Below are 27,626 nucleotides of genomic sequence, written 5' to 3'. Positions count from 1 at the left end.
CTCTCATCAACTAGCTGTTTTTGCAGAATGTTAAAAATATGATACTTATTCACTACACATGTTAACTTGGTGTTATTTCCATTATCTTAAGTCATTTATTTGTCAACTGGTTATTACAAAGCAGTATGACATGCAGGCGTTAAAAGCTTGTCAGAAGTGGGATTCGAACCCAAGCCTCCAGAGGAGACTGGGACCTGAAAGGATTCTCTTAATTATTCACTACACATGTTAACTAGGTGTTATTTCCATTATCTTAAGTCATTTATTTGTCAACTGGTGATTACAAAGCAGTATGACATGCAGGCGTTAAAAGCTTGTCAGAAGTGGGATTCGAACCCACGCCTCCAGGGGAGACTGCGACCTGAACGCAGCACCTTAGACCGCTCGGCCATCCTGACTCTGAACAACTGGCTTTGGTGTCGGGATAAAGCGTACTAGGTAAAAGTAGAAATAGGCACGGCCTCCTGAGATCACCACAAAGACCAGTAAATGCACAATACTGACTTGCACTTTCAACATCAAATAGTCATTGGTTTTTATAAATTAAAAACTCCAGTCATTGATTTATCCTCAATATGTCCTTCAATGGAAAAAGCGTAGTAAATGGTCATTGATTGAGCGCTAAAGTGGCCTCAAAATATGGCCATTCTGATATAAATGATAAAATACCTCAGATAAGACCGAAAAAGTGTCTGGAAGTATCAGCAACCATCAGGGTAAGAGTGACAACAGGTCCACATGTCAAAATGGGGGAAATCTTAGCAAAATGGCTTAATGGTTATTTTCAACGCAATCGTGTTTTATTTTGGGGGGATTTAACAAGGGATCTCACCTGTGACCCGTGGCTTGACTTTAGATGCGGCGAGTTCGATTACCCTGCAGACAATATTTTTTTCCTCCTGCCAATACAATCCAATGACAACGACCAACGAGTTGTGCGTTCCGAGATGCCTTTTATTTGCCTGTTTTTGTGGCCCGCCTGTGAAATTCTTGCAATTCTCTTTCAACCTCTCATCAACTAGCTGTTTTTGCAGAATGTTAAAAATACGATACTTATTCACTACACATGTTAACTTGGTGTTATTTCCATTATCTTAAGTCATTTATTTGTCAACTGGTTATTACAAAGCAGTATGACATGCAGGCGTTAAAAGCTTGTCAGAAGTGGGATTCGAACACACCCCTCCAGGGGAGACTGCGACCTGAACGCAGCGCCTTAGACCGCTCGGCCATCCTGACTCTGAACAACTGGCTTTGGTGTCGGGATAAAGCGTACTAGGTAAAAGTAGAAATAGGCACGGCCTCCTGAGATCACCACAAAGACCAGTAAATGCACAATACTGACTTGCACTTTCAACATCAAATAGTCATTGGTTTTTATCAATTAAAAACTCCAGTCATTGATTTATCCTCAATATGTCCTTCAATGGAAAAAGCGTAGTAAATGGTCATTGATTGAGCGCTAAAGTGGCCTCAGAATATGGCCATTCTGATATAAATTATAAAATACCTCAGATAAGACCGAAAAAGTGTCTGGAAGTATCAGCAACCATCAGGGTAAGAGTGACAACAGGTCCACATGTCAAAATGGGGGAAATCTTAGCAAAATGGCTTAATGGTTATTTTCAACGCAATCGTGTTTTATTTTGGGGGGATTTAACAAGGGATCTCACCTGTGACCCGTGGCTTGACTTTAGATGCGGCGAGTTCGATTACCCTGCAGACAATATTTTTTTCCTCCCGCCAATACAATCCAATGACAACGACCAACGAGTTGTGCGTTCCGAGATGCCTTTTATTTGCCTGTTTTTGTGGCCCGCCTGTGAAATTCTTGCAATTCTCTTTCAACCTCTCATCAACTAGCTGTTTTTGCAGAATGTTAAAAATATGATACTTATTCACTACACATGTTAACTTGGTGTTATTTCCATTATCTTAAGTCATTTATTTGTCAACTGGTTATTACAAAGCAGTATGACATGCAGGCGTTAAAAGCTTGTCAGAAGTGGGATTCGAACCCAAGCCTCCAGGGGAGACTGGGACCTGAAAGGATTCTCTTAATTATTCACTACACATGTTAACTAGGTGTTATTTCCATTATCTTAAGTCATTTATTTGTCAACTGGTGATTACAAAGCAGTATGACATGCAGGCGTTAAAAGCTTGTCAGAAGTGGGATTCGAACCCACGCCTCCAGGGGAGACTGCGACCTGAACGCAGCACCTTAGACCGCTCGGCCATCCTGACTCTGAACAACTGGCTTTGGTGTCGGGATAAAGCGTACTAGGTAAAAGTAGAAATAGGCACGGCCTCCTGAGATCACCACAAAGACCAGTAAATGCACAATACTGACTTGCACTTTCAACATCAAATAGTCATTGGTTTTTATAAATTAAAAACTCCAGTCATTGATTTATCCTCAATATGTCCTTCAATGGAAAAAGCGTAGTAAATGGTCATTGATTGAGCGCTAAAGTGGCCTCAGAATATGGCCATTCTGATATAAATGATAAAATACCTCAGATAAGACCGAAAAAGTGTCTGGAAGTATCAGCAACCATCAGGGTAAGAGTGACAACAGGTCCACATGTCAAAATGGGGGAAATCTTAGCAAAATGGCTTAATGGTTATTTTCAACGCAATCGTGTTTTATTTTGGGGGGATTTAACAAGGGATCTCACCTGTGACCCGTGGCTTGACTTTAGATGCGGCGAGTTCGATTACCCTGCAGACAATATTTTTTTCCTCCTGCCAATACAATCCAATGACAACGACCAACGAGTTGTGCGTTCCGAGATGCCTTTTATTTGCCTGTTTTTGTGGCCCGCCTGTGAAATTCTTGCAATTCTCTTTCAACCTCTCATCAACTAGCTGTTTTTGCAGAATGTTAAAAATACGATACTTATTCACTACACATGTTAACTTGGTGTTATTTCCATTATCTTAAGTCATTTATTTGTCAACTGGTTATTACAAAGCAGTATGACATGCAGGCGTTAAAAGCTTGTCAGAAGTGGGATTCGAACACACCCCTCCAGGGAAGACTGCGACCTGAACGCAGCGCCTTAGACCGCTCGGCCATCCTGACTCTGAACAACTGGCTTTGGTGTCGGGATAAAGCGTACTAGGTAAAAGTAGAAATAGGCACGGCCTCCTGAGATCACCACAAAGACCAGTAAATGCACAATACTGACTTGCACTTTCAACATCAAATAGTCATTGGTTTTTATCAATTAAAAACTCCAGTCATTGATTTATCCTCAATATGTCCTTCAATGGAAAAAGCGTAGTAAATGGTCATTGATTGAGCGCTAAAGTGGCCTCAGAATATGGCCATTCTGATATAAATGATAAAATACCTCAGATAAGACCGAAAAAGTGTCTGGAAGTATCAGCAACCATCAGGGTAAGAGTGACAACAGGTCCACATGTCAAAATGGGGGAAATCTTACCAAAATGGCTTAATGGTTATTTTCAACGCAATCGTGTTTTATTTTGGGGGGATTTAACAAGGGATCTCACCTGTGACCCGTGGCTTGACTTTAGATGCGGCGAGTTCGATTACCCTGCAGACAATATTTTTTTCCTCCCGCCAATACAATCCAATGACAACGACCAACGAGTTGTGCGTTCCGAGATGCCTTTTATTTGCCTGTTTTTGTGGCCCGCCTGTGAAATTCTTGCAATTCTCTTTCAACCTCTCATCAACTAGCTGTTTTTGCAGAATGTTAAAAATATGATACTTATTCACTACACATGTTAACTTGGTGTTATTTCCATTATCTTAAGTCATTTATTTGTCAACTGGTTATTACAAAGCAGTATGACATGCAGGCGTTAAAAGCTTGTCAGAAGTGGGATTCGAACCCAAGCCTCCAGAGGAGACTGGGACCTGAAAGGATTCTCTTAATTATTCACTACACATGTTAACTAGGTGTTATTTCCATTATCTTAAGTCATTTATTTGTCAACTGGTGATTACAAAGCAGTATGACATGCAGGCGTTAAAAGCTTGTCAGAAGTGGGATTCGAACCCACGCCTCCAGGGGAGACTGCGACCTGAACGCAGCGCCTTAGACCGCTCGGCCATCCTGACTCTGAACAACTGGCTTTGGTGTCGGGATAAAGCGTACTAGGTAAAAGTAGAAATAGGCACGGCCTCCTGAGATCACCACAAAGACCAGTAAATGCACAATACTGACTTGCACTTTCAACATCAAATAGTCATTGGTTTTTATCAATTAAAAACTCCAGTCATTGATTTATCCTCAATATGTAAATGGTCATTGATTGAGCGCTAAAGTGGCCTCAGAATATGGCCATTCTGATATAAATGATAAAATACCTCAGATAAGACCGAAAAAGTGTCTGGAAGTATCAGCAACCATCAGGGTAAGAGTGACAACAGGTCCACATGTCAAAATGGGGGAAATCTTAGCAAAATGGCTTAATGGTTATTTTCAACGCAATCGTGTTTTATTTTGGGGGGATTTAACAAGGGATCTCACCTGTGACCCGTGGCTTGACTTTAGATGCGGCGAGTTCGATTACCCTGCAGACAATATTTTTTTCCTCCCGCCAATACAATCCAATGACAACGACCAACGAGTTGTGCGTTCCGAGATGCCTTTTATTTGCCTGTTTTTGTGGCCCGCCTGTGAAATTCTTGCAATTCTCTTTCAACCTCTCATCAACTAGCTGTTTTTGCAGAATGTTAAAAATATGATACTTATTCACTACACATGTTAACTTGGTGTTATTTCCATTATCTTAAGTCATTTATTTGTCAACTGGTTATTACAAAGCAGTATGACATGCAGGCGTTAAAAGCTTGTCAGAAGTGGGATTCGAACCCAAGCCTCCAGAGGAGACTGGGACCTGAAAGGATTCTCTTAATTATTCACTACACATGTTAACTAGGTGTTATTTCCATTATCTTAAGTCATTTATTTGTCAACTGGTGATTACAAAGCAGTATGACATGCAGGCGTTAAAAGCTTGTCAGAAGTGGGATTCGAACCCACGCCTCCAGGGGAGACTGCGACCTGAACGCAGCGCCTTAGACCGCTCGGCCATCCTGACTCTGAACAACTGGCTTTGGTGTCGGGATAAAGCGTACTAGGTAAAAGTAGAAATAGGCACGGCCTCCTGAGATCACCACAAAGACCAGTAAATGCACAATACTGACTTGCACTTTCAACATCAAATAGTCATTGGTTTTTATCAATTAAAAACTCCAGTCATTGATTTATCCTCAATATGTCCTTCAATGGAAAAAGCGTAGTAAATGGTCATTGATTGAGCGCTAAAGTGGCCTCAGAATATGGCCATTCTGATATAAATGATAAAATACCTCAGATAAGACCGAAAAAGTGTCTGGAAGTATCAGCAACCATCAGGGTAAGAGTGACAACAGGTCCACATGTCAAAATGGGGGAAATCTTAGCAAAATGGCTTAATGGTTATTTTCAACGCAATCGTGTTTTATTTTGGGGGGATTTAACAAGGGATCTCACCTGTGACCCGTGGCTTGACTTTAGATGCGGCGAGTTCGATTACCCTGCAGACAATATTTTTTTCCTCCCGCCAATACAATCCAATGACAACGACCAACGAGTTGTGCGTTCCGAGATGCCTTTTATTTGCCTGTTTTTGTGGCCCGCCTGTGAAATTCTTGCAATTCTCTTTCAACCTCTCATCAACTAGCTGTTTTTGCAGAATGTTAAAAATATGATACTTATTCACTACACATGTTAACTTGGTGTTATTTCCATTATCTTAAGTCATTTATTTGTCAACTGGTTATTACAAAGCAGTATGACATGCAGGCGTTAAAAGCTTGTCAGAAGTGGGATTCGAACCCAAGCCTCCAGAGGAGACTGGGACCTGAAAGGATTCTCTTAATTATTCACTACACATGTTAACTAGGTGTTATTTCCATTATCTTAAGTCATTTATTTGTCAACTGGTGATTACAAAGCAGTATGACATGCAGGCGTTAAAAGCTTGTCAGAAGTGGGATTCGAACCCACGCCTCCAGGGGAGACTGCGACCTGAACGCAGCGCCTTAGACCGCTCGGCCATCCTGACTCTGAACAACTGGCTTTGGTGTCGGGATAAAGCGTACTAGGTAAAAGTAGAAATAGGCACGGCCTCCTGAGATCACCACAAAGACCAGTAAATGCACAATACTGACTTGCACTTTCAACATCAAATAGTCATTGGTTTTTATCAATTAAAAACTCCAGTCATTGATTTATCCTCAATATGTCCTTCAATGGAAAAAGCGTAGTAAATGGTCATTGATTGAGCGCTAAAGTGGCCTCAGAATATGGCCATTCTGATATAAATTATAAAATACCTCAGATAAGACCGAAAAAGTGTCTGGAAGTATCAGCAACCATCAGGGTAAGAGTGACAACAGGTCCACATGTCAAAATGGGGGAAATCTTAGCAAAATGGCTTAATGGTTATTTTCAACGCAATCGTGTTTTATTTTGGGGGGATTTAACAAGGGATCTCACCTGTGACCCGTGGCTTGACTTTAGATGCGGCGAGTTCGATTACCCTGCAGACAATATTTTTTTCCTCCCGCCAATACAATCCAATGACAACGACCAACGAGTTGTGCGTTCCGAGATGCCTTTTATTTGCCTGTTTTTGTGGCCCGCCTGTGAAATTCTTGCAATTCTCTTTCAACCTCTCATCAACTAGCTGTTTTTGCAGAATGTTAAAAATACGATACTTATTCACTACACATGTTAACTTGGTGTTATTTCCATTATCTTAAGTCATTTATTTGTCAACTGGTTATTACAAAGCAGTATGACATGCAGGCGTTAAAAGCTTGTCAGAAGTGGGATTCGAACCCAAGCCTCCAGGGGAGACTGCGACCTGAACGCAGCGCCTTAGACCGCTCGGCCATCCTGACTCTGAACAACTGGCTTTGGTGTCGGGATAAAGCGTACTAGGTAAAAGTAGAAATAGGCACGGCCTCCTGAGATCACCACAAAGACCAGTAAATGCACAATACTGACTTGCACTTTCAACATCAAATAGTCATTGGTTTTTATCAATTAAAAACTCCAGTCATTGATTTATCCTCAATATGTCCTTCAATGGAAAAAGCGTAGTAAATGGTCATTGATTGAGCGCTAAAGTGGCCTCAGAATATGGCCATTCTGATATAAATTATAAAATACCTCAGATAAGACCGAAAAAGTGTCTGGAAGTATCAGCAACCATCAGGGTAAGAGTGACAACAGGTCCACATGTCAAAATGGGGGAAATCTTAGCAAAATGGCTTAATGGTTATTTTCAACGCAATCGTGTTTTATTTTGGGGGGATTTAACAAGGGATCTCACCTGTGACCCGTGGCTTGACTTTAGATGCGGCGAGTTCGATTACCCTGCAGACAATATTTTTTTCCTCCCGCCAATACAATCCAATGACAACGACCAACGAGTTGTGCGTTCCGAGATGCCTTTTATTTGCCTGTTTTTGTGGCCCGCCTGTGAAATTCTTGCAATTCTCTTTCAACCTCTCATCAACTAGCTGTTTTTGCAGAATGTTAAAAATATGATACTTATTCACTACACATGTTAACTTGGTGTTATTTCCATTATCTTAAGTCATTTATTTGTCAACTGGTTATTACAAAGCAGTATGACATGCAGGCGTTAAAAGCTTGTCAGAAGTGGGATTCGAACCCAAGCCTCCAGAGGACACTGGGAACTGAAAGGATTCTCTTAATTATTCACTACACATGTTAACTAGGTGTTATTTCCATTATCTTAAGTCATTTATTTGTCAACTGGTGATTACAAAGCAGTATGACATGCAGGCGTTAAAAGCTTGTCAAAAGTGGGATTCGAACCCACGCCTCCAGGGGAGACTGCGACCTGAACGCAGCGCCTTAGACCGCTCGGCCATCCTGACTCTGAACAACTGGCTTTGGTGTCGGGATAAAGCGTACTAGGTAAAAGTAGAAATAGGCACGGCCTCCTGAGATCACCACAAAGACCAGTAAATGCACAATACTGACTTGCACTTTCAACATCAAACATTCATTGGTTTTTATCAATTAAAAACTCCAGTCATTGATTTATCCTCAATATGTCCTTCAATGGAAAAAGCGTAGTAAATGGTCATTGATTGAGCGCTAAAGTGGCCTCAGAATATGGCCATTCTGATATAAATGATAAAATACCTCAGATACGACCGAAAAAGTGTCTGGAAGTATCAGCAACCATCAGGGTAAGAGTGACAACAGGTCCACATGTCAAAATGGGGGAAATCTTAGCAAAATGGCTTAATGGTTATTTTCAACGCAATCGTGTTTTATTTTGGGGGGATTTAACAAGGGATCTCACCTGTGACCCGTGGCTTGACTTTAGATGCGGCGAGTTCGATTACCCTGCAGACAATATTTTTTTCCTCCCGCCAATACAATCCAATGACAACGACCAACGAGTTGTGCGTTCCGAGATGCCTTGCAATTCTCTTTCAACCTCTCAACAACTAGCTGTTTTTGCAGAATGTTAAAAATACGATACTTATTCACTACACATGTTAACTTGGTGTTATTTCCATTATCTTAAGTCATTTATTTGTCAACTGGTTATTACAAAGCAGTATGACATGCAGGCGTTAAAAGCTTGTCAGAAGTGGGATTCGAACCCACGCCTCCAGGGGAGACTGCGACCTGAACGCAGCGCCTTAGACCGCTCGGCCATCCTGACTCTGAACAACTGGCTTTGGTGTCGGGATAAAGCGTACTAGGTAAAAGTAGAAATAGGCACGGCCTCCTGAGATCACCACAAAGACCAGTAAATGCACAATACTGACTTGCACTTTCAACATCAAATAGTCATTGGTTTTTATCAATTAAAAACTCCAGTCATTGATTTATCCTCAATATGTAAATGGTCATTGATTGAGCGCTAAAGTGGCCTCAGAATATGGCCATTCTGATATAAATGATAAAATACCTCAGATAAGACCGAAAAAGTGTCTGGAAGTATCAGCAACCATCAGGGTAAGAGTGACAACAGGTCCACATGTCAAAATGGGGGAAATCTTAGCAAAATGGCTTAATGGTTATTTTCAACGCAATCGTGTTTTATTTTGGGGGGATTTAACAAGGGATCTCACCTGTGACCCGTGGCTTGACTTTAGATGCGGCGAGTTCGATTACCCTGCAGACAATATTTTTTTCCTCCCGCCAATACAATCCAATGACAACGACCAACGAGTTGTGCGTTCCGAGAAGCCTTTTATTTGCCTGTTTTTGTGGCCCGCCTGTGAAATTCTTGCAATTCTCTTTCAACCTCTCATCAACTAGCTGTTTTTGCAGAATGTTAAAAATACGATACTTATTCACTACACATGTTAACTTGGTGTTATTTCCATTATCTTAAGTCATTTATTTGTCAACTGGTTATTACAAAGCAGTATGACATGCAGGCGTTAAAAGCTTGTCAGAAGTGGGATTCGAACCCACACCTCCAGGGGAGACTGCGACCTGAACGCAGCGCCTTAGACCGCTCGGCCATCCTGACTCTGAACAACTGGCTTTGGTGTCGGGATAAAGCGTACTAGGTAAAAGTAGAAATAGGCACGGCCTCCTGAGATCACCACAAAGACCAGTAAATGCACAATACTGACTTGCACTTTCAACATCAAATAGTCATTGGTTTTTATCAATTAAAAACTCCAGTCATTGATTTATCCTCAATATGTCCTTCAATGGAAAAAGCGTAGTAAATGGTCATTGATTGAGCGCTAAAGTGGCCTCAGAATATGGCCATTCTGATATAAATTATAAAATACCTCAGATAAGACCGAAAAAGTGTCTGGAAGTATCAGCAACCATCAGGGTAAGAGTGACAACAGGTCCACATGTCAAAATGGGGGAAATCTTAGCAAAATGGCTTAATGGTTATTTTCAACGCAATCGTGTTTTATTTTGGGGGGATTTAACAAGGGATCTCACCTGTGACCCGTGGCTTGACTTTAGATGCGGCGAGTTCGATTACCCTGCAGACAATATTTTTTTCCTCCCGCCAATACAATCCAATGACAACGACCAACGAGTTGTGCGTTCCGAGATGCCTTTTATTTGCCTGTTTTTGTGGCCCGCCTGTGAAATTCTTGCAATTCTCTTTCAACCTCTCATCAACTAGCTGTTTTTGCAGAATGTTAAAAATATGATACTTATTCACTACACATGTTAACTTGGTGTTATTTCCATTATCTTAAGTCATTTATTTGTCAACTGGTTATTACAAAGCAGTATGACATGCAGGCGTTAAAAGCTTGTCAGAAGTGGGATTCGAACCCAAGCCTCCAGAGGAGACTGGGACCTGAAAGGATTCTCTTAATTATTCACTACACATGTTAACTAGGTGTTATTTCCATTATCTTAAGTCATTTATTTGTCAACTGGTGATTACAAAGCAGTATGACATGCAGGCGTTAAAAGCTTGTCAGAAGTGGGATTCGAACCCACGCCTCCAGGGGAGACTGCGACCTGAACGCAGCGCCTTAGACCGCTCGGCCATCCTGACTCTGAACAACTGGCTTTGGTGTCGGGATAAAGCGTACTAGGTGAAAGTAGAAATAGGCACGGCCTCCTGAGATCACCACAAAGACCAGTAAATGCACAATACTGACTTGCACTTTCAACATCAAATAGTCATTGGTTTTTATCAATTAAAAACTCCAGTCATTGATTTATCCTCAATATGTCCTTCAATGGAAAAAGCGTAGTAAATGGTCATTGATTGAGCGCTAAAGTGGCCTCAGAATATGGCCATTCTGATATAAATTATAAAATACCTCAGATAAGACCGAAAAAGTGTCTGGAAGTATCAGCAACCATCAGGGTAAGAGTGACAACAGGTCCACATGTCAAAATGGGGGAAATCTTAGCAAAATGGCTTAATGGTTATTTTCAACGCAATCGTGTTTTATTTTGGGGGGATTTAACAAGGGATCTCACCTGTGACCCGTGGCTTGACTTTAGATGCGGCGAGTTCGATTACCCTGCAGACAATATTTTTTTCCTCCCGCCAATACAATCCAATGACAACGACCAACGAGTTGTGCGTTCCGAGATGCCTTTTATTTGCCTGTTTTTGTGGCCCGCCTGTGAAATTCTTGCAATTCTCTTTCAACCTCTCATCAACTAGCTGTTTTTGCAGAATGTTAAAAATACGATACTTATTCACTACACATGTTAACTTGGTGTTATTTCCATTATCTTAAGTCATTTATTTGTCAACTGGTTATTACAAAGCAGTATGACATGCAGGCGTTAAAAGCTTGTCAGAAGTGGGATTCGAACCCAAGCCTCCAGGGGAGACTGCGACCTGAACGCAGCGCCTTAGACCGCTCGGCCATCCTGACTCTGAACAACTGGCTTTGGTGTCGGGATAAAGCGTACTAGGTAAAAGTAGAAATAGGCACGGCCTCCTGAGATCACCACAAAGACCAGTAAATGCACAATACTGACTTGCACTTTCAACATCAAATAGTCATTGGTTTTTATCAATTAAAAACTCCAGTCATTGATTTATCCTCAATATGTCCTTCAATGGAAAAAGCGTAGTAAATGGTCATTGATTGAGCGCTAAAGTGGCCTCAGAATATGGCCATTCTGATATAAATTATAAAATACCTCAGATAAGACCGAAAAAGTGTCTGGAAGTATCAGCAACCATCAGGGTAAGAGTGACAACAGGTCCACATGTCAAAATGGGGGAAATCTTAGCAAAATGGCTTAATGGTTATTTTCAACGCAATCGTGTTTTATTTTGGGGGGATTTAACAAGGGATCTCACCTGTGACCCGTGGCTTGACTTTAGATGCGGCGAGTTCGATTACCCTGCAGACAATATTTTTTTCCTCCCGCCAATACAATCCAATGACAACGACCAACGAGTTGTGCGTTCCGAGATGCCTTTTATTTGCCTGTTTTTGTGGCCCGCCTGTGAAATTCTTGCAATTCTCTTTCAACCTCTCATCAACTAGCTGTTTTTGCAGAATGTTAAAAATATGATACTTATTCACTACACATGTTAACTTGGTGTTATTTCCATTATCTTAAGTCATTTATTTGTCAACTGGTTATTACAAAGCAGTATGACATGCAGGCGTTAAAAGCTTGTCAGAAGTGGGATTCGAACCCAAGCCTCCAGAGGACACTGGGAACTGAAAGGATTCTCTTAATTATTCACTACACATGTTAACTAGGTGTTATTTCCATTATCTTAAGTCATTTATTTGTCAACTGGTGATTACAAAGCAGTATGACATGCAGGCGTTAAAAGCTTGTCAAAAGTGGGATTCGAACCCACGCCTCCAGGGGAGACTGCGACCTGAACGCAGCGCCTTAGACCGCTCGGCCATCCTGACTCTGAACAACTGGCTTTGGTGTCGGGATAAAGCGTACTAGGTAAAAGTAGAAATAGGCACGGCCTCCTGAGATCACCACAAAGACCAGTAAATGCACAATACTGACTTGCACTTTCAACATCAAACATTCATTGGTTTTTATCAATTAAAAACTCCAGTCATTGATTTATCCTCAATATGTCCTTCAATGGAAAAAGCGTAGTAAATGGTCATTGATTGAGCGCTAAAGTGGCCTCAGAATATGGCCATTCTGATATAAATGATAAAATACCTCAGATACGACCGAAAAAGTGTCTGGAAGTATCAGCAACCATCAGGGTAAGAGTGACAACAGGTCCACATGTCAAAATGGGGGAAATCTTAGCAAAATGGCTTAATGGTTATTTTCAACGCAATCGTGTTTTATTTTGGGGGGATTTAACAAGGGATCTCACCTGTGACCCGTGGCTTGACTTTAGATGCGGCGAGTTCGATTACCCTGCAGACAATATTTTTTTCCTCCCGCCAATACAATCCAATGACAACGACCAACGAGTTGTGCGTTCCGAGATGCCTTTTATTTGCCTGTTTTTGTGGCCCGCCTGTGAAATTCTTGCAATTCTCTTTCAACCTCTCATCAACTAGCTGTTTTTGCAGAATGTTAAAAATATGATACTTATTCACTACACATGTTAACTTGGTGTTATTTCCATTATCTTAAGTCATTTATTTGTCAACTGGTTATTACAAAGCAGTATGACATGCAGGCGTTAAAAGCTTGTCAGAAGTGGGATTCGAACCCACGCCTCCAGGGGAGACTGCGACCTGAACGCAGCGCCTTAGACCGCTCGGCCATCCTGACTCTGAACAACTGGCTTTGGTGTCGGGATAAAGCGTACTAGGTAAAAGTAGAAATAGGCACGGCCTCCTGAGATCACCACAAAGACCAGTAAATGCACAATACTGACTTGCACTTTCAACATCAAATAGTCATTGGTTTTTATCAATTAAAAACTCCAGTCATTGATTTATCCTCAATATGTAAATGGTCATTGATTGAGCGCTAAAGTGGCCTCAGAATATGGCCATTCTGATATAAATGATAAAATACCTCAGATAAGACCGAAAAAGTGTCTGGAAGTATCAGCAACCATCAGGGTAAGAGTGACAACAGGTCCACATGTCAAAATGGGGGAAATCTTAGCAAAATGGCTTAATGGTTATTTTCAACGCAATCGTGTTTTATTTTGGGGGGATTTAACAAGGGATCTCACCTGTGACCCGTGGCTTGACTTTAGATGCGGCGAGTTCGATTACCCTGCAGACAATATTTTTTTCCTCCCGCCAATACAATCCAATGACAACGACCAACGAGTTGTGCGTTCCGAGAAGCCTTTTATTTGCCTGTTTTTGTGGCCCGCCTGTGAAATTCTTGCAATTCTCTTTCAACCTCTCATCAACTAGCTGTTTTTGCAGAATGTTAAAAATACGATACTTATTCACTACACATGTTAACTTGGTGTTATTTCCATTATCTTAAGTCATTTATTTGTCAACTGGTTATTACAAAGCAGTATGACATGCAGGCGTTAAAAGCTTGTCAGAAGTGGGATTCGAACCCACACCTCCAGGGGAGACTGCGACCTGAACGCAGCGCCTTAGACCGCTCGGCCATCCTGACTCTGAACAACTGGCTTTGGTGTCGGGATAAAGCGTACTAGGTAAAAGTAGAAATAGGCACGGCCTCCTGAGATCACCACAAAGACCAGTAAATGCACAATACTGACTTGCACTTTCAACATCAAATAGTCATTGGTTTTTATCAATTAAAAACTCCAGTCATTGATTTATCCTCAATATGTCCTTCAATGGAAAAAGCGTAGTAAATGGTCATTGATTGAGCGCTAAAGTGGCCTCAGAATATGGCCATTCTGATATAAATTATAAAATACCTCAGATAAGACCGAAAAAGTGTCTGGAAGTATCAGCAACCATCAGGGTAAGAGTGACAACAGGTCCACATGTCAAAATGGGGGAAATCTTAGCAAAATGGCTTAATGGTTATTTTCAACGCAATCGTGTTTTATTTTGGGGGGATTTAACAAGGGATCTCACCTGTGACCCGTGGCTTGACTTTAGATGCGGCGAGTTCGATTACCCTGCAGACAATATTTTTTTCCTCCCGCCAATACAATCCAATGACAACGACCAACGAGTTGTGCGTTCCGAGATGCCTTTTATTTGCCTGTTTTTGTGGCCCGCCTGTGAAATTCTTGCAATTCTCTTTCAACCTCTCATCAACTAGCTGTTTTTGCAGAATGTTAAAAATATGATACTTATTCACTACACATGTTAACTTGGTGTTATTTCCATTATCTTAAGTCATTTATTTGTCAACTGGTTATTACAAAGCAGTATGACATGCAGGCGTTAAAAGCTTGTCAGAAGTGGGATTCGAACCCAAGCCTCCAGAGGACACTGGGAACTGAAAGGATTCTCTTAATTATTCACTACACATGTTAACTAGGTGTTATTTCCATTATCTTAAGTCATTTATTTGTCAACTGGTGATTACAAAGCAGTATGACATGCAGGCGTTAAAAGCTTGTCAGAAGTGGGATTCGAACCCACGCCTCCAGGGGAGACTGCGACCTGAACGCAGCGCCTTAGACCGCTCGGCCATCCTGACTCTGAACAACTGGCTTTGGTGTCGGGATAAAGCGTACTAGGTAAAAGTAGAAATAGGCACGGCCTCCTGAGATCACCACAAAGACCAGTAAATGCACAATACTGACTTGCACTTTCAACATCAAACAGTCATTGGTTTTTATCAATTAAAAACTCCAGTCATTGATTTATCCTCAATATGTCCTTCAATGGAAAAAGCGTAGTAAATGGTCATTGATTGAGCGCTAAAGTGGCCTCAGAATATGGCCATTCTGATATAAATGATAAAATACCTCAGATAAGACCGAAAAAGTGTCTGGAAGTATCAGCAACCATCAGGGTAAGAGTGACAACAGGTCCACATGTCAAAATGGGGGAAATCTTAGCAAAATGGCTTAATGGTTATTTTCAACGCAATCGTGTTTTATTTTGGGGGGATTTAACAAGGGATCTCACCTGTGACCCGTGGCTTGACTTTAGATGCGGCGAGTTCGATTACCCTGCAGACAATATTTTTTTCCTCCCGCCAATACAATCCAATGACAACGACCAACGAGTTGTGCGTTCCGAGATGCCTTTTATTTGCCTGTTTTTGTGGCCCGCCTGTGAAATTCTTGCAATTCTCTTTCAACCTCTCATCAACTAGCTGTTTTTGCAGAATGTTAAAAATATGATACTTATTCACTACACATGTTAACTTGGTGTTATTTCCATTATCTTAAGTCATTTATTTGTCAACTGGTTATTACAAAGCAGTATGACATGCAGGCGTTAAAAGCTTGTCAGAAGTGGGATTCGAACCCAAGCCTCCAGAGGAGACTGGGACCTGAAAGGATTCTCTTAATTATTCACTACACATGTTAACTAGGTGTTATTTCCATTATCTTAAGTCATTTATTTGTCAACTGGTGATTACAAAGCAGTATGACATGCAGGCGTTAAAAGCTTGTCAGAAGTGGGATTCGAACCCACGCCTCCAGGGGAGACTGCGACCTGAACGCAGCGCCTTAGACCGCTCGGCCATCCTGACTCTGAACAACTGGCTTTGGTGTCGGGATAAAGCGTACTAGGTAAAAGTAGAAATAGGCACGGCCTCCTGAGATCACCACAAAGACCAGTAAATGCACAATACTGACTTGCACTTTCAACATCAAATAGTCATTGGTTTTTATCAATTAAAAACTCCAGTCATTGATTTATCCTCAATATGTCCTTCAATGGAAAAAGCGTAGTAAATGGTCATTGATTGAGCGCTAAAGTGGCCTCAGAATATGGCCATTCTGATATAAATGATAAAATACCTCAGATAAGACCGAAAAAGTGTCTGGAAGTATCAGCAACCATCAGGGTAAGAGTGACAACAGGTCCACATGTCAAAATGGGGGAAATCTTACCAAAATGGCTTAATGGTTATTTTCAACGCAATCGTGTTTTATTTTGGGGGGATTTAACAAGGGATCTCACCTGTGACCCGTGGCTTGACTTTAGATGCGGCGAGTTCGATTACCCTGCAGACAATATTTTTTTCCTCCCGCCAATACAATCCAATGACAACGACCAACGAGTTGTGCGTTCCGAGATGCCTTTTATTTGCCTGTTTTTGTGGCCCGCCTGTGAAATTCTTGCAATTCTCTTTCAACCTCTCATCAACTAGCTGTTTTTGCAGAATGTTAAAAATATGATACTTATTCACTACACATGTTAACTTGGTGTTATTTCCATTATCTTAAGTCATTTATTTGTCAACTGGTTATTACAAAGCAGTATGACATGCAGGCGTTAAAAGCTTGTCAGAAGTGGGATTCGAACCCAAGCCTCCAGAGGAGACTGGGACCTGAAAGGATTCTCTTAATTATTCACTACACATGTTAACTAGGTGTTATTTCCATTATCTTAAGTCATTTATTTGTCAACTGGTGATTACAAAGCAGTATGACATGCAGGCGTTAAAAGCTTGTCAGAAGTGGGATTCGAACCCACGCCTCCAGGGGAGACTGCGACCTGAACGCAGCGCCTTAGACCGCTCGGCCATCCTGACTCTGAACAACTGGCTTTGGTGTCGGGATAAAGCGTACTAGGTAAAAGTAGAAATAGGCACGGCCTCCTGAGATCACCACAAAGACCAGTAAATGCACAATACTGACTTGCACTTTCAACATCAAATAGTCATTGGTTTTTATCAATTAAAAACTCCAGTCATTGATTTATCCTCAATATGTAAATGGTCATTGATTGAGCGCTAAAGTGGCCTCAGAATATGGCCATTCTGATATAAATGATAAAATACCTCAGATAAGACCGAAAAAGTGTCTGGAAGTATCAGCAACCATCAGGGTAAGAGTGACAACAGGTCCACATGTCAAAATGGGGGAAATCTTAGCAAAATGGCTTAATGGTTATTTTCAACGCAATCGTGTTTTATTTTGGGGGGATTTAACAAGGGATCTCACCTGTGACCCGTGGCTTGACTTTAGATGCGGCGAGTTCGATTACCCTGCAGACAATATTTTTTTCCTCCCGCCAATACAATCCAATGACAACGACCAACGAGTTGTGCGTTCCGAGAAGCCTTTTATTTGCCTGTTTTTGTGGCCCGCCTGTGAAATTCTTGCAATTCTCTTTCAACCTCTCATCAACTAGCTGTTTTTGCAGAATGTTAAAAATATGATACTTATTCACTACACATGTTAACTTGGTGTTATTTCCATTATCTTAAGTCATTTATTTGTCAACTGGTTATTACAAAGCAGTATGACATGCAGGCGTTAAAAGCTTGTCAGAAGTGGGATTCGAACCCAAGCCTCCAGAGGAGACTGGGACCTGAAAGGATTCTCTTAATTATTCACTACACATGTTAACTAGGTGTTATTTCCATTATCTTAAGTCATTTATTTGTCAACTGGTGATTACAAAGCAGTATGACATGCAGGCGTTAAAAGCTTGTCAGAAGTGGGATTCGAACCCACGCCTCCAGGGGAGACTGCGACCTGAACGCAGCACCTTAGACCGCTCGGCCATCCTGACTCTGAACAACTGGCTTTGGTGTCGGGATAAAGCGTACTAGGTAAAAGTAGAAATAGGCACGGCCTCCTGAGATCACCACAAAGACCAGTAAATGCACAATACTGACTTGCACTTTCAACATCAAATAGTCATTGGTTTTTATCAATTAAAAACTCCAGTCATTGATTTATCCTCAATATGTCCTTCAATGGAAAAAGCGTAGTAAATGGTCATTGATTGAGCGCTAAAGTGGCCTCAGAATATGGCCATTCTGATATAAATGATAAAATACCTCAGATAAGACCGAAAAAGTGTCTGGAAGTATCAGCAACCATCAGGGTAAGAGTGACAACAGGTCCACATGTCAAAATGGGGGAAATCTTACCAAAATGGCTTAATGGTTATTTTCAACGCAATCGTGTTTTATTTTGGGGGGATTTAACAAGGGATCTCACCTGTGACCCGTGGCTTGACTTTAGATGCGGCGAGTTCGATTACCCTGCAGACAATATTTTTTTCCTCCCGCCAATACAATCCAATGACAACGACCAACGAGTTGTGCGTTCCGAGATGCCTTTTATTTGCCTGTTTTTGTGGCCCGCCTGTGAAATTCTTGCAATTCTCTTTCAACCTCTCATCAACTAGCTGTTTTTGCAGAATGTTAAAAATATGATACTTATTCACTACACATGTTAACTTGGTGTTATTTCCATTATCTTAAGTCATTTATTTGTCAACTGGTTATTACAAAGCAGTATGACATGCAGGCGTTAAAAGCTTGTCAGAAGTGGGATTCGAACCCAAGCCTCCAGAGGAGACTGGGACCTGAAAGGATTCTCTTAATTATTCACTACACATGTTAACTAGGTGTTATTTCCATTATCTTAAGTCATTTATTTGTCAACTGGTGATTACAAAGCAGTATGACATGCAGGCGTTAAAAGCTTGTCAGAAGTGGGATTCGAACCCACGCCTCCAGGGGAGACTGCGACCTGAACGCAGCGCCTTAGACCGCTCGGCCATCCTGACTCTGAACAACTGGCTTTGGTGTCGGGATAAAGCGTACTAGGTAAAAGTAGAAATAGGCACGGCCTCCTGAGATCACCACAAAGACCAGTAAATGCACAATACTGACTTGCACTTTCAACATCAAATAGTCATTGGTTTTTATCAATTAAAAACTCCAGTCATTGATTTATCCTCAATATGTAAATGGTCATTGATTGAGCGCTAAAGTGGCCTCAGAATATGGCCATTCTGATATAAATGATAAAATACCTCAGATAAGACCGAAAAAGTGTCTGGAAGTATCAGCAACCATCAGGGTAAGAGTGACAACAGGTCCACATGTCAAAATGGGGGAAATCTTAGCAAAATGGCTTAATGGTTATTTTCAACGCAATCGTGTTTTATTTTGGGGGGATTTAACAAGGGATCTCACCTGTGACCCGTGGCTTGACTTTAGATGCGGCGAGTTCGATTACCCTGCAGACAATATTTTTTTCCTCCCGCCAATACAATCCAATGACAACGACCAACGAGTTGTGCGTTCCGAGAAGCCTTTTATTTGCCTGTTTTTGTGGCCCGCCTGTGAAATTCTTGCAATTCTCTTTCAACCTCTCATCAACTAGCTGTTTTTGCAGAATGTTAAAAATACGATACTTATTCACTACACATGTTAACTTGGTGTTATTTCCATTATCTTAAGTCATTTATTTGTCAACTGGTTATTACAAAGCAGTATGACATGCAGGCGTTAAAAGCTTGTCAGAAGTGGGATTCGAACCAAAGCCTCCAGGGGAGACTGGGACCTGAAAGGATTCTCTTAATTATTCACTACACATGTTAACTAGGTGTTATTTCCATTATCTTAAGTCATTTATTTGTCAACTGGTGATTAGAAAGCAGTATGACATGCAGGCGTTAAAAGCTTGTCAGAAGTGGGATTCGAACCCACGCCTCCAGGGGAGACTGCGACCTGAACGCAGCGCCTTAGACCGCTCGGCCATCCTGACTCTGAACAACTGGCTTCGGTGTCGGGATAAAGCGTACTAGGTAAAAGTAGAAATAGGCACGGCCTCCTGAGATCACCACAAAGACCAGTAAATGCACAATACTGACTTGCACTTTCAACATCAAATAGTCATTGGTTTTTATCAATATGTCCTTCAATGGAAAAAGCGTAGTAAATGGTAATTGATTGAGCGCTAAAGTGGCCTCAGAATATGGCCATTCTGATATAAATGATAAAATACCTCAGATAAGACCGAAAAAGTGTCTGGAAGTATCAGCAACCATCAGGGTAAGAGTGACAACAGGTCCACATGTCAAAATGGGGGAAATCTTAGCAAAATGGCTTAATGGTTATTTTCAACGCAATCATGTTTTATTTTGGGGGGATTTAACAAGGGATCTCACCTGTGACCCGTGGCTTGACTTTAGATGCGGCGAGTTCGATTACCCTGCAGACAATATTTTTTTCCTCCCGCCAATACAATCCAATGACAACGACCAACGAGTTGTGCGTTCCGAGAAGCCTTTTATTTGCCTGTTTTTGTGGCCCGCCTGTGAAATTCTTGCAATTCTCTTTCAACCTCTCATCAACTAGCTGTTTTTGCAGAATGTTAAAAATACGATACTTATTCACTACACATGTTAACTTGGTGTTATTTCCATTATCTTAAGTCATTTATTTGTCAACTGGTTATTACAAAGCAGTATGACATGCAGGCGTTAAAAGCTTGTCAGAAGTGGGATTTGAACCCAAGCCTCCAGGGGAGACTGGTACCTGAAAGGATTCTCTTAATTATTCACTACACATGTTAACTAGGTGTTATTTCCATTATCTTAAGTCATTTATTTGTCAACTGGTGATTACAAAGCAGTATGACATGCAGGCGTTAAAAGCTTGTCAGAAGTGGGATTCGAACCCACACCTCCAGGGGAGAATGCGATCAGAAAGGATTCTCTTAATTATTCACTACACATGTTAACTAGGTGTTATTTCCATTATCTTAAGTCATTTATTTGTCAACTGGTGATTACAAAGCAGTATGACATGCAGGCGTTAAAAGCTTGTCAGAAGTGGGATTCCAACCCACGCCTCGAGGGGAGACTGCGACCTGAAAGCAGCGCCTTAGACCGCTCGGCCATCCTGACTCTGAACAACTGGCTTTGGTGTCGGGATAAAGCGTACTAAGTAAAAGTAGAAATAGGCACGGCCTCCTGAGATCACCACAAAGACCAGTAAATGCACAATACTGACTTGCACTTTCAACATCAAATAGTCATTGGTTTTCATCAATTAAAAACTCCAGTCATTGATTTATCCTCAATATGTCCTTCAATGGAAAAAGCGTAGTAAATGGTCATTGATTGAGCGCTAAAGTGGCCTCAGAATATGGCCATTCTGATATAAATGATAAAATACCTCAGATAAGACCGAAAAAGTGTCTGGAAGTATCAGCAACCATCAGGGTAAGAGTGACAACAGGTCCACATGTCAAAATGGGGGAAATCTTAGCAAAATGGCTTAATGGTTATTTTCAACGCAATCGTGTTTTATTTTGGGGGGATTTAACAAGGGATCTCACCTGTGACCCGTGGCTTGACTTTAGATGCGGCGAGTTCGATTACCCTGCAGACAATATTTTTTTCCTCCCGCCAATACAATCCAATGACAACGACCAACGAGTTGTGCGTTCCGAGATGCCTTTTATTTGCCTGTTTTTGTGGCCCGCCTGTGAAATTCTTGCAATTCTCTTTCAACCTCTCATCAACTAGCTGTTTTTGCAGAATGTTAAAAATATGATACTTATTCACTACACATGTTAACTTGGTGTTATTTCCATTATCTTAAGTCATTTATTTGTCAACTGGTGATTACAAAGCAGTATGAGATGCAGGTGTTAAAAGCTTGTCAGAAGCGGGATTCGAACCCACGCCTCCAGGGGAGACTGCGACCTGAACGCAGCGCCTTAGACCACTCGGCCATCCTGACTTTGAACAACTGGCTTTGGTGTCGGGATAAAGCGTACTAGGTAAAAGTAGAAATAGGCACGGCCTCCTGAGATCACCACAAAGACCAGTAAATGCACAATACTGACTTGCACTTTCAACATCAAATAGTCATTGGTTTTTATCAATTAAAAACTCCAGTCATTGATTTATCCTCAATATGTCCTTCAATGGAAAAAGCGTAGTAAATGGTCATTGATTGAGCGCTAAAGTGGCCTCAGAATATGGCCATTCTGATATAAATGATAAAATACCTCAGATAAGACCGAAAAAGTGTCTGGAAGTATCAGCAACCATCAGGGTAAGAGTGACAACAGGTCCACATGTCAAAATGGGGGAAATCTTAGCAAAATGGCTTAATGGTTATTTTCAACGCAATCGTGTTTTATTTTGGGGGGATTTAACAAGGGATCTCACCTGTGACCCGTGGCTTGACTTTAGATGCGGCGAGTTCGATTACCCTGCAGACAATATTTTTTTCCTCCCGCCAATACAATCCAATGACAACGACCAACGAGTTGTGCGTTCCGAGAAGCCTTTTATTTGCCTGTTTTTGTGGCCCGCCTGTGAAATTCTTGCAATTCTCTTTCAACCTCTCATCAACTAGCTGTTTTTGCAGAATGTTAAAAATACGATACTTATTCACTACACATGTTAACTTGGTGTTATTTCCATTATCTTAAGTCATTTATTTGTCAACTGGTTATTACAAAGCAGTATGACATGCAGGCGTTAAAAGCTTGTCAGAAGTGGGATTCGAACCCAAGCCTCCAGGGGAGACTGGGACCTGAAAGGATTCTCTTAATTATTCACTACACATGTTAACTAGGTGTTATTTCCATTATCTTAAGTCATTTATTTGTCAACTGGTGATTACAAAGCAGTATGACATGCAGGCGTTAAAAGCTTGTCAGAAGTGGGATTCGAACCCACACCTCCAGGGGAAAATGCGATCTGAAAGGATTCTCTTAATTATTCACTACACATGTTAACTAGGTGTTATTTCCATTATCTTAAGTCATTTATTTGTCAACTGGTGATTACAAAGCAGTATGACATGCAGGCGTTAAAAGCTTGTCAGAAGTGGGATTCCAACCCACGCCTCGAGGGGAGACTGCGACCTGAAAGCAGCGCCTTAGACCGCTCGGCCATCCTGACTCTGAACAACTGGCTTTGGTGTCGGGATAAAGCGTACTAGGTAAAAGTAGAAATAGGCACGGCCTCCTGAGATCACCACAAAGACCAGTAAATGCACAATACTGACTTGCACTTTCAACATCAAATAGTCATTGGTTTTTATCAATTAAAAACTCCAGTCATTGATTTATCCTCAATATGTCCTTCAATGGAAAAAGCGTAGTAAATGGTCATTGATTGAGCGCTAATGTGGCCTCAGAATATGGCCATTCTGATATAAATGATAAAATACCTCAGATAAGACCGAAAAAGTGTCTGGAAGTATCAGCAACCATCAGGGTAAGAGTGACAACAGGTCCACATGTCAAAATGGGGGAAATCTTAGCAAAATGGCTTAATGGTTATTTTCAACGGAATCGTGTTTTATTTTGGGGGGATTTAACAAGGGATCTCACCTGTGACCCGTGGCTTGACTTTAGATGCGGCGAGTTCGATTACCCTGCAGACAATATTTTTTTCCTCCCGCCAATACAATCCAATGACAACGACCAACGAGTTGTGCGTTCCGAGATGCCTTCTATTTGCCTGTTTTTGTGGCCCGCCTGTGAAATTCTTGCAATTCTCTTTCAACCTCTCATCAACTAGCTGTTTTTGCAGAATGTTAAAAATATGATACTTATTCACTACACATGTTAACTTGGTGTTATTTCCATTATCTTAAGTCATTTATTTGTCAACTGGTGATTACAAAGCAGTATGACATGCAGGCGTTATAAGCTTGTCAGAAGTGGGATTCAAACCCAAGCCTCCAGGGGAGACTGGGACCTGAAAGGATTCTCTTAATTATTCAATACACATGTTAACTAGGTGTTATTTCCATTATCTTAAGTCATTTATTTGTCAACTGGTGATTACAAAGCAGTATGACATGCAGGCGTTAAAAGCTTGTCAGAAGTGGGATTCGAACCCACGCCTCCAGGGGAGACTGCTACCTGAACGCAGCGCCTTAAACCGCTCGGCCATCCTGACTCTGAACAACTGGCTTTGGTGTCGGGATAAAGCGTACTAGGTAAAAGTAGAAATAGGCACGGCCTCCTGAGATCACCACAAAGACCAGTAAATGCACAATACTGACTTGCACTTTCAACATCAAATAGTCATTGGTTTTTATCAATTAAAAACTCCAGTCATTGATTTATCCTCAATATGTCCTTCAATGGAAAAAGCGTAGTAAATGGTCATTGATTGAGCGCTAAAGTGGCCTCAGAATATGGCCATTCTGATATAAATGATAAAATACCTCAGATAAGACCGAAAAAGTGTCTGGAAGTATCAGCAACCATCAGGGTAAGAGTGACAACAGGTCCACATGTCAAAATGGGGGAAATCTTAGCAAAATGGCTTAATGGTTATTTTCAACGCAATCGTGTTTTATTTTGGGGGGATTTAACAAGGGATCTCACCTGTGACCCGTGGCTTGACTTTAGATGCGGCGAGTTCGATTACCCTGCAGACAATATTTTTTTCCTCCCGCCAATACAATCCAATGACAACGACCAACGAGTTGTGCGTTCCGAGATGCCTTTTATTTGCCTGTTTTTGTGGCCCGCCTGTGAAATTCTTGCAATTCTCTTTCAACCTCTCATCAACTAGCTGTTTTTGCAGAATGTTAAAAATATGATACTTATTCACTACACATGTTAACTTGGTGTTATTTCCATTATCTTAAGTCATTTATTTGTCAACTGGTGATTACAAAGCAGTATGACATGCAGGCGTTAAAAGCTTGTCAGAAGTGGGATTTGAACCCACGCCTCCAGGGGAGACTGCGACCTGAACGCAGCGCCTTAGACCGCTCGGCCATCCTGACTCTGAACAACTGGCTTTGGTGTCGGGATAAAGCGTACTAGGTAAAAGTAGAAATAGGCACGGCCTCCTGAGATCACCACAAAGACCAGTAAATGCACAATACTGACTTGCACTTTCAACATCAAATAGTCGTTGGTTTTTATCAATTAAAAACTCCAGTCATTGATTTATCCTCAATATGTCCTTCAATGGAAAAAGCGTAGTAAATGGTCATTGATTGAGCGCTAAAGTGGCCTCAGAATATGGCCATTCTGATATAAATGATAAAATACCTCAGATAAGACCGAAAAAGTGTCTGGAAGTATCAGCAACCATCAGGGTAAGAGTGACAACAGGTCCACATGTCAAAATGGGGGAAATCTTAGCAAAATGGCTTAATGGTTATTTTCAACGGAATCGTGTTTTATTTTGGGGGGATTTAACAAGGGATCTCACCTGTGACCCGTGGCTTGACTTTAGATGCGGCGAGTTCGATTACCCTGCAGACAATATTTTTTTCCTCCCGCCAATACAATCCAATGACAACGACCAACGAGTTGTGCGTTCCGAGATGCCTTTTATTTGCCTGTTTTTGTGGCCCGCCTGTGAAATTCTTGCAATTCTCTTTCAACCTCTCATCAACTAGCTGTTTTTGCAGAATGTTAAAAATATGATACTTATTCACTACACATGTTAACTTGGTGTTATTTCCATTATCTTAAGTCATTTATTTGTCAACTGGTGATTACAAAGCAGTATGACATGCAGGCGTTATAAGCTTGTCAGAAGTGGGATTCAAACCCAAGCCTCCAGGGGAGACTGGGACCTGAAAGGATTCTCTTAATTATTCAATACACATGTTAACTAGGTGTTATTTCCATTATCTTAAGTCATTTATTTGTCAACTGGTGATTACAAAGCAGTATGACATGCAGGCGTTAAAAGCTTGTCAGAAGTGGGATTCGAACCCACGCCTCCAGGGGAGACTGCGACCTGAACGCAGCGCCTTAGACCGCTCGGCCATCCTGACTCTGAACAACTGGCTTTGGTGTCGGGATAAAGCGTACTAGGTAAAAGTAGAAATAGGCACGGCCTCCTGAGATCACCACAAAGACCAGTAAATGCACAATACTGACTTGCACTTTCAACATCAAATAGTCATTGGTTTTTATCAATTAAAAACTCCAGTCATTGATTTATCCTCAATATGTCCTTCAATGGAAAAAGCGTAGTAAATGGTCATTGATTGAGCGCTAAAGTGGCCTCAGAATATGGCCATTCTGATATAAATGATAAAATACCTCAGATAAGACCGAAAAAGTGTCTGGAAGTATCAGCAACCATCAGGGTAAGAGTGACAACAGGTCCACATGTCAAAATGGGGGAAATCTTAGCAAAATGGCTTAATGGTTATTTTCAACGCAATCGTGTTTTATTTTGGGGGGATTTAACAAGGGATCTCACCTGTGACCCGTGGCTTGACTTTAGATGCGGCGAGTTCGATTACCCTGCAGACAATATTTTTTTCCTCCCGCCAATACAATCCAATGACAACGACAAACGAGTTGTGCGTTCCGAGAAGCCTTTTATTTGCCTGTTTTTGTGGCCCGCCTGTGAAATTCTTGCAATTCTCTTTCAACCTCTCATCAACTAGCTGTTTTTGCAGAATGTTAAAAATACGATACTTATTCACTACACATGTTAACTTGGTGTTATTTCCATTATCTTAAGTCATTTATTTGTCAACTGGTTATTACAAAGCAGTATGACATGCAGGCGTTAAAAGCTTGTCAGAAGTGGGATTTGAACCCAAGCCTCCAGGGGAGACTGGGACCTGAAAGGATTCTCTTAATTATTCACTACACATGTTAACTAGGTGTTATTTCCATTATCTTAAGTCATTTATTTGTCAACTGGTGATTACAAAGCAGTATGACATGCAGGCGTTAAAAGCTTGTCAGAAGTGGGATTCGAACCCACACCTCCAGGGGAGAATGCGATCTGAAAGGATTCTCTTAATTATTCACTACACATGTTAACTAGGTGTTATTTCCATTATCTTAAGTCATTTATTTGTCAACTGGTGATTACAAAGCAGTATGACATGCAGGCGTTAAAAGCTTGTCAGAAGTGGGATTCCAACCCACGCCTCGAGGGGAGACTGCGACCTGAAAGCAGCGCCTTAGACCGCTCGGCCATCCTGACTCTGAACAACTGGCTTTGGTGTCGGGATAAAGCGTACTAAGTAAAAGTAGAAATAGGCACGGCCTCCTGAGATCACCACAAAGACCAGTAAATGCACAATACTGACTTGCACTTTCAACATCAAATAGTCATTGGTTTTCATCAATTAAAAACTCCAGTCATTGATTTATCCTCAATATGTCCTTCAATGGAAAAAGCGTAGTAAATGGTCATTGATTGAGCGCTAAAGTGGCCTCAGAATATGGCCATTCTGATATAAATGATAAAATACCTCAGATAAGACCGAAAAAGTGTCTGGAAGTATCAGCAACCATCAGGGTAAGAGTGACAACAGGTCCACATGTCAAAATGG

At 41.3% G+C, this 27,626-nt stretch overlaps 26 non-coding genes across 26 annotated transcripts; all 26 read right to left on the bottom strand.

The window, feature by feature from the left end:
• Positions 1-315: 315 nt before the first annotated feature.
• Positions 316-398, bottom strand: trnal-cag (transfer RNA leucine (anticodon CAG)). Its single transcript has one exon. It is a non-coding gene; the product is annotated as a tRNA-Leu (tRNA).
• A 758-nt stretch (positions 399-1,156) lies between these two features.
• Positions 1,157-1,239, bottom strand: trnal-cag (transfer RNA leucine (anticodon CAG)). Its single transcript has one exon. It is a non-coding gene; the product is annotated as a tRNA-Leu (tRNA).
• A 925-nt stretch (positions 1,240-2,164) lies between these two features.
• trnal-cag (transfer RNA leucine (anticodon CAG)) lies at positions 2,165-2,247 on the bottom strand. Its single transcript has one exon. It is a non-coding gene; the product is annotated as a tRNA-Leu (tRNA).
• A 758-nt stretch (positions 2,248-3,005) lies between these two features.
• trnal-cag (transfer RNA leucine (anticodon CAG)) lies at positions 3,006-3,088 on the bottom strand. The gene has a single exon. It is a non-coding gene; the product is annotated as a tRNA-Leu (tRNA).
• Positions 3,089-4,013: 925 nt separating this feature from the next.
• Positions 4,014-4,096, bottom strand: trnal-cag (transfer RNA leucine (anticodon CAG)). The gene has a single exon. It is a non-coding gene; the product is annotated as a tRNA-Leu (tRNA).
• Positions 4,097-4,999: 903 nt separating this feature from the next.
• Positions 5,000-5,082, bottom strand: trnal-cag (transfer RNA leucine (anticodon CAG)). Its single transcript has one exon. It is a non-coding gene; the product is annotated as a tRNA-Leu (tRNA).
• Positions 5,083-6,007: 925 nt separating this feature from the next.
• trnal-cag (transfer RNA leucine (anticodon CAG)) lies at positions 6,008-6,090 on the bottom strand. The gene has a single exon. It is a non-coding gene; the product is annotated as a tRNA-Leu (tRNA).
• A 758-nt stretch (positions 6,091-6,848) lies between these two features.
• Positions 6,849-6,931, bottom strand: trnal-cag (transfer RNA leucine (anticodon CAG)). The gene has a single exon. It is a non-coding gene; the product is annotated as a tRNA-Leu (tRNA).
• A 925-nt stretch (positions 6,932-7,856) lies between these two features.
• Positions 7,857-7,939, bottom strand: trnal-cag (transfer RNA leucine (anticodon CAG)). Its single transcript has one exon. It is a non-coding gene; the product is annotated as a tRNA-Leu (tRNA).
• Positions 7,940-8,659: 720 nt separating this feature from the next.
• On the bottom strand, positions 8,660-8,742 carry trnal-cag (transfer RNA leucine (anticodon CAG)). The gene has a single exon. It is a non-coding gene; the product is annotated as a tRNA-Leu (tRNA).
• A 736-nt stretch (positions 8,743-9,478) lies between these two features.
• Positions 9,479-9,561, bottom strand: trnal-cag (transfer RNA leucine (anticodon CAG)). Its single transcript has one exon. It is a non-coding gene; the product is annotated as a tRNA-Leu (tRNA).
• A 925-nt stretch (positions 9,562-10,486) lies between these two features.
• trnal-cag (transfer RNA leucine (anticodon CAG)) lies at positions 10,487-10,569 on the bottom strand. The gene has a single exon. It is a non-coding gene; the product is annotated as a tRNA-Leu (tRNA).
• Positions 10,570-11,327: 758 nt separating this feature from the next.
• Positions 11,328-11,410, bottom strand: trnal-cag (transfer RNA leucine (anticodon CAG)). The gene has a single exon. It is a non-coding gene; the product is annotated as a tRNA-Leu (tRNA).
• A 925-nt stretch (positions 11,411-12,335) lies between these two features.
• On the bottom strand, positions 12,336-12,418 carry trnal-cag (transfer RNA leucine (anticodon CAG)). The gene has a single exon. It is a non-coding gene; the product is annotated as a tRNA-Leu (tRNA).
• A 758-nt stretch (positions 12,419-13,176) lies between these two features.
• trnal-cag (transfer RNA leucine (anticodon CAG)) lies at positions 13,177-13,259 on the bottom strand. Its single transcript has one exon. It is a non-coding gene; the product is annotated as a tRNA-Leu (tRNA).
• A 736-nt stretch (positions 13,260-13,995) lies between these two features.
• Positions 13,996-14,078, bottom strand: trnal-cag (transfer RNA leucine (anticodon CAG)). Its single transcript has one exon. It is a non-coding gene; the product is annotated as a tRNA-Leu (tRNA).
• A 925-nt stretch (positions 14,079-15,003) lies between these two features.
• On the bottom strand, positions 15,004-15,086 carry trnal-cag (transfer RNA leucine (anticodon CAG)). Its single transcript has one exon. It is a non-coding gene; the product is annotated as a tRNA-Leu (tRNA).
• A 925-nt stretch (positions 15,087-16,011) lies between these two features.
• Positions 16,012-16,094, bottom strand: trnal-cag (transfer RNA leucine (anticodon CAG)). Its single transcript has one exon. It is a non-coding gene; the product is annotated as a tRNA-Leu (tRNA).
• Positions 16,095-17,019: 925 nt separating this feature from the next.
• Positions 17,020-17,102, bottom strand: trnal-cag (transfer RNA leucine (anticodon CAG)). Its single transcript has one exon. It is a non-coding gene; the product is annotated as a tRNA-Leu (tRNA).
• A 903-nt stretch (positions 17,103-18,005) lies between these two features.
• On the bottom strand, positions 18,006-18,088 carry trnal-cag (transfer RNA leucine (anticodon CAG)). Its single transcript has one exon. It is a non-coding gene; the product is annotated as a tRNA-Leu (tRNA).
• Positions 18,089-19,013: 925 nt separating this feature from the next.
• trnal-cag (transfer RNA leucine (anticodon CAG)) lies at positions 19,014-19,096 on the bottom strand. The gene has a single exon. It is a non-coding gene; the product is annotated as a tRNA-Leu (tRNA).
• Positions 19,097-19,999: 903 nt separating this feature from the next.
• On the bottom strand, positions 20,000-20,082 carry trnal-cag (transfer RNA leucine (anticodon CAG)). Its single transcript has one exon. It is a non-coding gene; the product is annotated as a tRNA-Leu (tRNA).
• A 1,902-nt stretch (positions 20,083-21,984) lies between these two features.
• Positions 21,985-22,067, bottom strand: trnal-cag (transfer RNA leucine (anticodon CAG)). The gene has a single exon. It is a non-coding gene; the product is annotated as a tRNA-Leu (tRNA).
• A 2,100-nt stretch (positions 22,068-24,167) lies between these two features.
• trnal-cag (transfer RNA leucine (anticodon CAG)) lies at positions 24,168-24,250 on the bottom strand. The gene has a single exon. It is a non-coding gene; the product is annotated as a tRNA-Leu (tRNA).
• A 758-nt stretch (positions 24,251-25,008) lies between these two features.
• On the bottom strand, positions 25,009-25,091 carry trnal-cag (transfer RNA leucine (anticodon CAG)). The gene has a single exon. It is a non-coding gene; the product is annotated as a tRNA-Leu (tRNA).
• Positions 25,092-26,016: 925 nt separating this feature from the next.
• On the bottom strand, positions 26,017-26,099 carry trnal-cag (transfer RNA leucine (anticodon CAG)). Its single transcript has one exon. It is a non-coding gene; the product is annotated as a tRNA-Leu (tRNA).
• Positions 26,100-27,626: the final 1,527 nt, after the last annotated feature.

This window comes from Salmo salar, chromosome 16 (genome assembly GCF_965601325.2).
Source record: "Salmo salar chromosome 16, fSalSal1, whole genome shotgun sequence".
NCBI lineage: Eukaryota > Metazoa > Chordata > Actinopteri > Salmoniformes > Salmonidae > Salmo > Salmo salar.
The sequence above is the reverse complement of the archived record's forward strand: the minus strand, read 5'-3'. Positions and strand labels throughout refer to the sequence as shown.